Genomic DNA, 10,028 nt, shown 5'->3' on the forward strand with positions numbered 1-10,028 from the left:
TCTGGAAATACACTAGAGAATCGCAGAAGAAAAAAGAAAAAAAAAAAAAAGGGAAACATCCCAAACAGTTAGCATGAAAGATTAAGGGCGGTTTCACACGTCCAGATATTTCCGGTACCGGAGATATCCATGGCCGCGTGTCGCATATCAGTACCACACGGATGGCCGCCGGGGAAGTAGCGCTACAGTAAGTGCTGTTCCCCTGCATGTGGTGCTGAAAGCAGCTGTCATTCTCTCTGCTCTGCCAGCAACAGCACGAGCAGGGAAGAATGAATGGAAAAAAAAAAAAGACGACGTGGGGTCCCCCTTATATTTTGAACCAACCTGGCAAAACTAACAGGTACAGGCTGCTATTTTCAGGCTGGTAAGGGGTCATTAATATGGCACCCCCAGGCCAAAAATAGCAGCCCACAGCTGCCCAGAAAAGGCGCATCTATTAGATGTGCCTATTCTGGAGCTTTGTCGGGTTCTTCCCACTTGCCCTGTAGCGATGGCAAGTGAGGTAATAAGGGGTTAATGCTACCTTTCTATTGTGAGGTGACATTAAACCCGCTTTAGTAATGGAGAGGTGTCAAGACACCTATCCATTAGTAATCCTATAGTAAGTAAAGGGTTAAACACACACACAGTATATTAGTATATATTATAATATACTATATTATAGTATATTAAAACAAAGTCTTTTAATGAAAGAACACACCACACATTTTTTCCATCTTTATTACACTGCTAATCCCGTCTAGAATCCCTCGATCTCCTGAAAAAAAAAAAAATACAATACCTGTTCGACGCTCAGGCAAGTCCCACGGCGGAAATCCATATCTGGGAGTTAATCAGTTTACAGCCGGAGCGGTGCTAATGCGACCGCTCGGGCTGTAAGCTACTGAGGAATGAATGGGAAGCAGCGTGCACAGGCTCCGTGACTGATGCACCTTTTCTGGGCAGCTGTGGGCTGCTGATTTTAGGCTGGGGGGGCCATAGTCATGGCCCCTTACCAGCCTGAAAGTAGCAGCCCGCACAGGTTAGTTTTGTCGGGTTGGTTAAAAAGTATTAAGTTACGTACCGGTAACGGTATTTTTCGGAAGCCCATGACAGCACCACGAGAGAGGGGATCCGCCCTATAGGAACAGGAAACCTACAGATACAAAAGGGCGGCACCTCTCCCACGCATCAGTTGGATTACAGAGCTTGAGAGGCTACCATGGTTAGTACACAACATATAATATATACAACCTATCTACCCTATTTACCAGAATTATTTTACACCATCTCCCACATGAGGTAATTTTATGAACAATCTTCTAAAGGAGTGCACCCCTATACATGAACAAGGGAGGGAACTAAGGGTGCTGTCACGGGCTTCCGAAAAATACCGTTACCGGTACGTAACTTAATACTTTATTCGGACTCCCATGACAGCACCACGAGAGAATTACAGAGATGTAAACTAACTTAGGGAGGGACTACAGCCTGCAGCACCCTTAGCCCGAAGGTGAGGTCTGAGGAGGCACCCATGTCTAACCGATAGTGGTTAAAAAAGGTGGAAGGAGATGACCAGGTGGCCGCCTAACATATCTGATCAATTGATACTCCAGATCTTTCTGCCCAGGATGATGCCATGGCCCGAGTGGAATGCGCCCTCAGATTCTGTGGAGCTGGGCCGCCACCTGCTGTGTAGGCAAGAGAGATAGCCTCCCTAATCCACCTTGCTAACGTGCGTTTTGATACTCTGTATCCTTTCCTGGGACCTTGGAAGGATAGGAATAATGCGTTCTCCTTCTTCCAAGGATCCGTGGCTGCTAAATATGTAAGTAAGCATCTCCTAATATCTAATGCCTGAAGTTTTTGCTCTTTAGGGTTGGTTGGATTAGGGAGGAAGGAAGGCAGAACTATCTCCTGTGTCCTGTGGAATTGTGTTGCTACCTTGGGAAGGTATGCTGGATCTGGCCTTAGGATTACTCTATCTTGCAAGAACTCTGTGTAAGGGGGCAATCTGGAAAGTGCCTGTATGTCGCTCACCCTACGTGCGGATGTTATCGCTACCAGAAATGCTGTCTTAAGAGATATAACCTTTAGTGAGGCAGAATCTAAAGGTTCAAACGGACTTTCCGTCATGGCTGTAAGGACTAAGTTTAAGTTCCACGGCACACATCTGTCTTTGTGTATAGGTCTCGATATGGCCGCTGCTCTGATGAACCTTGCTACCCAATAATTTTTTGCAATATCACCTGCAAACAGGGCCCCTAAGGCTGAAACTTGAACTTTTAACGTACTTGTGGAGAGACCCAATTCGAAACCTTTCTGGAGAAATTCCAGAATATGTTTTGTGGGAATTCCGTCTCTGACGTCAAAGTGAAAGGTGGACAGGAATCGTTTCCAGGTCCTAGCATAGATGTTAGTGGTAGTTAATTTTCTGCTCCTCAGGAGGGTGTCAATTAAGTTCTTGGAGAACCCTCTATCCTTTAATAGTGACCTTTCAAACACCACGCCGTCAAATGAAGTCCCGCTACTTGTGGGTGGCTGACTGGCCCCTGGTAGAGGAGATCCGGAAGGTTCGGCAGTACCCAGGGATCGCATACCGACATGGTCCTCAACCATGCGAACCAGGTCCTCCTGGGCCAAAAGGGGGCAATTAGTATGACTTTTGCCCGATCCTCTCTGATCTTCCTGACTACCAGAGGAAGAAGATTCAATGGCGGGAAGGCGTATGCCAGAGAAAAGTCCCATCTTATCAGGAGGGCATCCACCGCCATGGGATTTTCCCTGGGGTTCAGAGAGCAGAACAATTTTTCTTTTCTGTTTTCTCTGGTGGCAAAGAGGTCTACCTCTGGCTGACCCCATCTGCGGACAATCTGGTGGTAAATATCTTTGTTCAAAGCCCATTCTCCTTGCCTTAGAGTCTTGCGGCTTAGAAAGTCTGCTCTTACGTTGTCCTTTCCGCTGATGTGGAGCGCGGTTAAAGATAGAAAATTTCTCTCTGCTATCTGAAGGAGCCGTTCTGTTATCTGCATCAGAGCGCTGGAGCGGGTTCCACCTTGGTGGTTGACATATGCTACCGCTACCTGGTTGTCCGAGTGTATCCTCACGTGATGGCCCTGTAGGTACATAATGAGTTTCTTGACTGCCCGTTCTATCGCCAATAGCTCTCTCTGGTTGGATGAGATTTCAGAATCAGAATCCCAATGTCCCTGTACCACTATGTCCCCCATATGGGCTCCCCAACCGAAGGAACTAGCGTCTGTGGTTATAATACGGGTTATCTATGTTATCCAGGGCACCCCTGATGCTAGGTTCTCGCTATCGAGCCACCATCTAAGCGATGTAACAGCTGAGGGGCTTAGCAACACTCGACCTTGTAAGGAGCCTTCCAAGGCCCTGCTATTAACCAGGACGTCGTTCTGAAGGGCTCTAGTATGGAATTGTGCCCACCTGACTGCTGGGATGCATGAAGTTAGAGAGCCTAACAGGGACATGGCCTGTCTGAGGGTCATAGACGGATTATCAATTGCCCGAAGAACCTGCTCCTGTATCTTTTGCAATTTATCTAGTGGCAGCAGGCACTGCTGAGTTTCTGAATTTAGTAATAAGCCTAGAAACTTCTGTATTTTTAAGGGCTGGAGTCGGGATTTCTCGTAGTTTAAAATCCATCCGAGGTTTTCTAATCTGGATTTAGCTTTTTCTATCTGGGATCTACAGTGACCCACCGATTTTCCCACAATCAAGAAATCATCTAAATATGGGATGATTAAGACGTCAACCTCCCGTAAATGAGCCATAACTTCGGCCACTATCTTTGTAAATACCCTGGGTGCTGCTGAGAGACCAAAGGGAAGGGCTCTATACTGATAATGACGCACTGTGCCACCTACTGAAACCGCCACTCTCAGGAACTGCTGGAAGTCTGTATGGATAGGTACATGATAGTACGCATCTTTCAAATCTATGACTGCCATAAAACAACCTTTAAACAATATTTTTATTGTTGTATTAATGGACTCCATCTTAAATGTACGATTAATCAAAAACTCGTTAAGGAAACGAAGGTTTATAATCGTTCTGAATGTCTTATCAGGTTTCTGGACTAGAAACCGGGGAGAGTAGAACCCTCTTCCTCTTTCAGCTTCTGGAACCTCTACCAGGACATTTTTCTGGCATAGGCTCAAGACTTCCGCTTCTAAAGCCGCCTGTTCGAGAGGAGAAGATCTTAAAGGGGTTAGTTTAAAGGTATCCCGCGGGACCTGGGTAAACTCCAATCTAAGCCCGGTGGATATTACCTTGCGCACCCAGTCACTATTTGTAATCTGTGACCATGCCGGGAAGAAGGATGACAGTCTACCCCCCACGGGAATTGCTAGTCATTGATTTGATCTCTTTTGATCTCTCGACGAGCGTGTGAACATATAGCCAGTACCTCTTCTCCTTCTGTCTTCCCATCTGGGGCGATCTCTAATAGGCGAAGAGTTGCGCCTTCTCCCCTGGCCGAATCTCCTTCTACCAAATGGACGATGGTAGGACGCAGACGAAAGGTTTGGGAATTTTTTCTTGTCGTCCCCTGCCTTCTCAAGCAGCTTGTCTAAGACAGCGCCGAACAAATATTCGCCCTCACATGGAATCGCACAGAGCTTTGCCCTGGACTGAATGTCTCCCTGCCAGCACTTTAGCCACAGGGCGCTACGAGCTGCATTAGAGAGACCTGCTGCTCTGGCGGCCATTCTCACTGCATCCGCTGAGGCATCTGCTAGGAAGGCTGCTCCCTCTTGGATGGTTGGTAGGGCCCCAAGAATTGTCTGTCTTGATGTACCCTGTTTTAATTGTGACTCCAACTGGTCCAACCAGACCATCATGGACCTGGCCGTGCACGTTGATGCCACTGCTGGTCTTAAGGACCCGGCCGCCATTTCCCAGGTGTTTTTAAGGAAAGTATCTGCCTTTCTGTCTAGGGGATCTTTAAGGGATCCCATGTCCTCAAAGGGTAGCGAGGATCTTTTCGATGCCTTTGCAATGGCTGCGTCTAATTTGGGGGCTCTGTCCCAAGTATTCACTGCCGGATCGTCGAAGGGGTATCTGCGTTTGAGGGCTGGTGGTAGCGACCCTCTTTTATCCGTTTTTTTCCCACTCTCTGTGGATCAGATCCTGGATCTTTTGATTTAATGGGAAGACTCTCCGCTTCCTCTGTTCCAGCCCACAGAACATGACATCCTGCATGGATAATTGGGGCTTAGGCTCCTCTACCTCCATTGTCCCTCTGACTGCTTTGACCAGCTTGTCTACCCGGTCAAGAGGCAGACAAAATCGCCCCGAGTCCTCTTCTCCTGAGGAGGACGAGGGAGATGAAGCCTGGGAGTCTCTGCTTTTTCTCCACTCTACCGAGGAATCGGACTCCACTGGGACCTCGCCCCTTAGACTTTCCGGCTGGGACAAGGACTTTAGGGTTTCCCTCATTTCTGCCCTGACAATGTCCCTTAAACTCGCCGCTACCGTGGGCGACTCTTCTGCCACCGTCTGCTGAATACAGGGGGGGCACAATTTTTTGAGGCATTGGTCCGGTAATGGGCATGCACAGAGTGCGCATTCCCTATGTTTAGTCTTATTTGTAGCCTTTTTCCCCTAGAAAAAAAAAAAAACACAGAAGGGGGGTCCCGTCACTGAGTGAACTTTCACGAAGATCACTTACCAGTGCCACAATCAAGTACCGGAGAATGAGGGGGATTTCTCTCAGTCGATGCTCCTGTCTGCCTGGAGGAGCTCTTACGAGTGGACTGGTCACTTCGTCCCGCCCGCTCATTACTGTCACGGGACACCTTCTTTTTCTGTTTGACCTGCCGAAGGTCATCCAGGGGCGGCAGTGATGCTTGCCGCTGCTGTCGCCCTTGCTTCTGCCGCTGCTGCTGGTGTTGCTCTCGATCACTCTCCATTGCCACTGCTGCTGCTGTACGCTGCTGCTTGTAATAATGTGGCCAAGGCAAGGTACCCTGCCAGGGTCCTGCCTAAATACCCCTCCTCCGGTCAGCAGTATCCATGTCGCGCCCCTCCCCCCCTAACAGGGCTCCCTACCCCAGCTGGCGCCGCACACGGTCCGAAAGCCGACGCTATCGGTGTTTCCGATGGGCGCCGCCATCTTGGATTCTTCGCGCATGCGCAGTCGCGCACCGACCCGGAAGCGCATCTTCCGCCCGCCCCCTGACGTCACCGCTACCCCGGGAAAGACCGGAAGTCACGCGGGGCGCCCGGGAGCCCCGGAAGCAGCGCCACCCGGTCACAGCCCCCTGCAGCCGCGCTGCCGCCGTACCTGCACCGCTGGGGCCGGGAACCCCCGGGGGGAACATACTCACCGGCGGCGGCCTAACCCCGGAGACGGACATCCTCCAGACGCTGCTCCCTGCTGAACACGCCACCGCCGTGCCACCCATCCTGGGCCACCATGGCGTCCTCCAGGAGATCCGCACCAGGCCGAGGTAGGAGACCCCCTCGCTACCTGTATCGGCTGGCCGGCCTGGGATCCGGTCTTCTGTAGGATCCCATCCCCTCAGGAACAGGAAACCAACTGATGCGTGGGAGAGGTGCCGCCCTTTTGTATCTGTAGGTTTCCTGTTCCTATAGGGCGGATCCCCTCTCTCGTGGTGCTGTCATGGGAGTCCGAATAAATATAAGGGTGACCCCACATCTTTTTTTTGCCATCCATTCTTTCCTGCTCGCGCTGTTGCCGACAGAGCAGGAAGAATGACAGCCACGTTCAGCACCACATGCAGGGAAACAAAGCTTACAGTAGCCGCTTCTTCCCCGGCGTCCGTTCGTGCTCACGGAGGACAGTGTACACTGTTCTCCGTGTGCTTCAGGCTTTGCGTCCCGTGTGTCCGGGTCAAAACGGAAAGGTCAGCGTGTCAGTGTCTCCGGTGCGTGAGAAAACGGTCACTACACGTACCTGAACCACTGATGTATGAAACAGCCCTAATAATGTCAGCCAGAGAATTACACAGAATAGCTCTAATCAAGTCACTTTTAAAGCGCCACTCCAGTGGGGTTTTGTAATTTTACTGCTGAAGTGAAGCACCTATAATACTAGGGGCAGGGAACTTACATACGTGGTCAAAATTGTTGGTACCCCTCGTTTAATGACAGAAAAACCCACAATGGTCACAATGGAAATAACTTGAATCTAACAAAAGAAATAAAAGTTCTATGAAAATGAACAAATGAAAGTCAGACATTGCTTTTCGACCATGCTTCCACAGATTTTATAAAAAAAAAAAAAAAATAAAACTCATGAAATAGGCCTGGACAGAAATGATGGTACCTCTGAAAATAATGTGACAAAAGGGACATGTTAAATCAAGGCGTGTCCACTAATTAGCAACACAGGTATCTACAATCTTGCAATCAGTGAGTGGGCCTGTATAGAGGGCTACAGATACTCACTGTGCTGTTTGGTGACATGGTGTGTATCACACTCAACATGGACCAGAGGAAGCAAAAAGTTGTCTCTGGAGATTAGAAAGAAAATTATAGATAAACATGCTAAAAGGTAAAAGTTATAAGACCATCTCCAAGCAGACTGATGTTCCTGTGACTACAGCTGCACATATTCAGAGATTTAAGATCCATGGGACTTTAGCCATTCTCCCTGGATGTGGCCGCAGGAGGAAAATTGATGACAAATCAAAGAGACAGGTAATACGAATGGTAACTAAAGAGCCCAGAAAAACTACTAAACAGATTAAAGGTGAACGTTAAGCCCAAGGAACATCAGTGTCAGATTGCACCATCCGTCGTTGTATGAGCCAAAGTGGACTTCATGGGAGACGACCAATAAGGACACCATTGTTGAAAAAAAAAAATAAATAAATAAAAAAAAAAAAAAAAATCATAAAAAAGCCAGACTGTAATTTGCCAAACTACATGTTGACAAGCCACAAAGCTTCTGGGAGAATGTTCTATGGATAGATGAAACAAAAATGGAACTTTTTGGCAATGCATATCAGCTCTATGTTCACAGACGGAAAAATGAAGCATATCAAGAAAAGAACACTGTCCCTACTGTGAAACATGGAGGAGCCTCTGGCACAGGATGTCTAGAATCTGTGCAGGGTACAATGAAATCTCAAGACCATCAAGGGATTCTAGAGAGAAATGTGCTGACCTGTATCAGAAAGCTTGGTCTCAGTCGCAGGTCATGGGTCTTGCAACAGAATAATACATAGTAACAGTTATTAAGGTTGAAGGAAGACTTTAAGTCCATCTAGTTCAACCCATATCCTATCCTAACATGTTGATCCAGAGGAAGGCAAAAAAAACCCCCATGTGGCAAACAGTAAGCTTCACATTGGGGAAAAAAATTCCTTCCCGACTCCACATACGGCAATCAGACTAGCTCCCTGGATAAACGCAATATTAAGGAAACTAGTGTATATACCCTCTAATATTATACTTTTCAAGAAAGGCATCCAGTCCCCTCTTAAATTTTATTAGGGAATCACTCATTACAACATCATATGGCAGAGTTCCATAGTCTCACGGCTCTTACAGTAAAGAATACGCGTCTGTGATTATGCTTAAACCGTCTTTCCTCCAGACGTAGAGGATGCCCCCTTGTCGCCGTCACAGGTCTAAGAGTAAAAAGATCATTAGAAAGGTCTTTGTATTGTCCCCACATATATTTATACATTGTAATAAGATCACCCCTAAGCCATCGATTTTCCAAACTATATAACCCCAAGTGTAATAACCAGTCTTGGTATTGCAGACCCCCCACTTCCCTAATAACCTTGGTCGCTCTTCTGTGCACCCGCTCCAGTTCAGCTATGTCTTTCTTATACACCGGAGACCAGAACTGTACACAGTATTCTAAGTGTGGTCGCACTAGTGACTTATATAGAGGTAAAATTATGTTCTCCTCATGAGCATCTATGCCTCTTTTAATGCATCCCATTATTTTATTTGCCTTTGCAGCAGCTGCCTGACACTGGCCACTAAATGTGAGTTTGTCATCCACCCATACACCCAGGACTTTTTCAGTGAGTTTTGCCCAGTGTTTTACAATTAAGCACATAATTATACATCTTGTTCGTTCTACCCAAGTGCATGACCTTACATTTATCCTTATTAAAGCTCATTTGCCATTTATCAGCCCAAGCTTCTAGTTTACATAAATCCTCCTGTAATATAAAATTGTGCTCCTCTGTATTGATTACCCTGCAGAGTTTAGTGTCATCTGCAAATATTGAAATTCTACTCTCTATGCCCCCTACAAGGTCATTAATAAATATGTTATAAAGAAGCGGGCCCAATACTGACCCCTGTGGTACCCCACTGCTAACCGTGACCAAGTCCGACACACTGCTCCATTAATAACCAACATTTGTTTCCTATCCCTGAGCCAGCTCTTAACCCACATACACATTTTCCCCTATCCCCATTGTTCTCATTTTATGTATCAACCTTTTGTGTGGCACCGTATCATAAGCTTTTGAAAAGTCCATGTACACTACGTCCACTGCATTCCCTTGGTCCAGTCCTGAACTTACCTCTTCATAAAAGCTTATCAGATTAGTCTGACAGGAACAGTCCCTTGTAAACCCATGTTGATATTGGGTCATGAGCAGGGCCGGCGTTATGGGCAGGCAGACCAGGCAGCTGCCTAGGGCCCCCGCTCCTCCAGGGGCCCCCAGCCAGCGGCACATCACACAGCCACTATGGGGCCCCTGTGAGGCAGGAGGGCCCGCCTGCCCCCAGCGCCGACTCCCGCCGCCGCACTGAAGGAGGCAGTGATGGGGGAGAGAGCGTCAGCTGGGCTGTATTATACCATGCTGGGGGGGCTATATACCATGCTGGGCTGTATTATACCATGCTGGGGGGGCTATATACCATGCTGGGTTGTATTATACCAGGCTGGGGGGGGGCTATATACAATGCTGGGCTGTATTATACCGTGCTGGGGGCTATATACCATGCTGGGCTGTATTATACCATTCTGGGGGGCTATATACCATGCTGGGCTGTATTATACCATTTGGGGGGACTATATACCATGC

Source organism: Dendrobates tinctorius, unplaced genomic scaffold (genome assembly GCF_039654945.1).
Source record: "Dendrobates tinctorius isolate UK_male_01 unplaced genomic scaffold, ASM3965494v1 ptg000032l, whole genome shotgun sequence".
NCBI classification, from domain to species: Eukaryota; Metazoa; Chordata; class Amphibia; order Anura; family Dendrobatidae; genus Dendrobates; species Dendrobates tinctorius.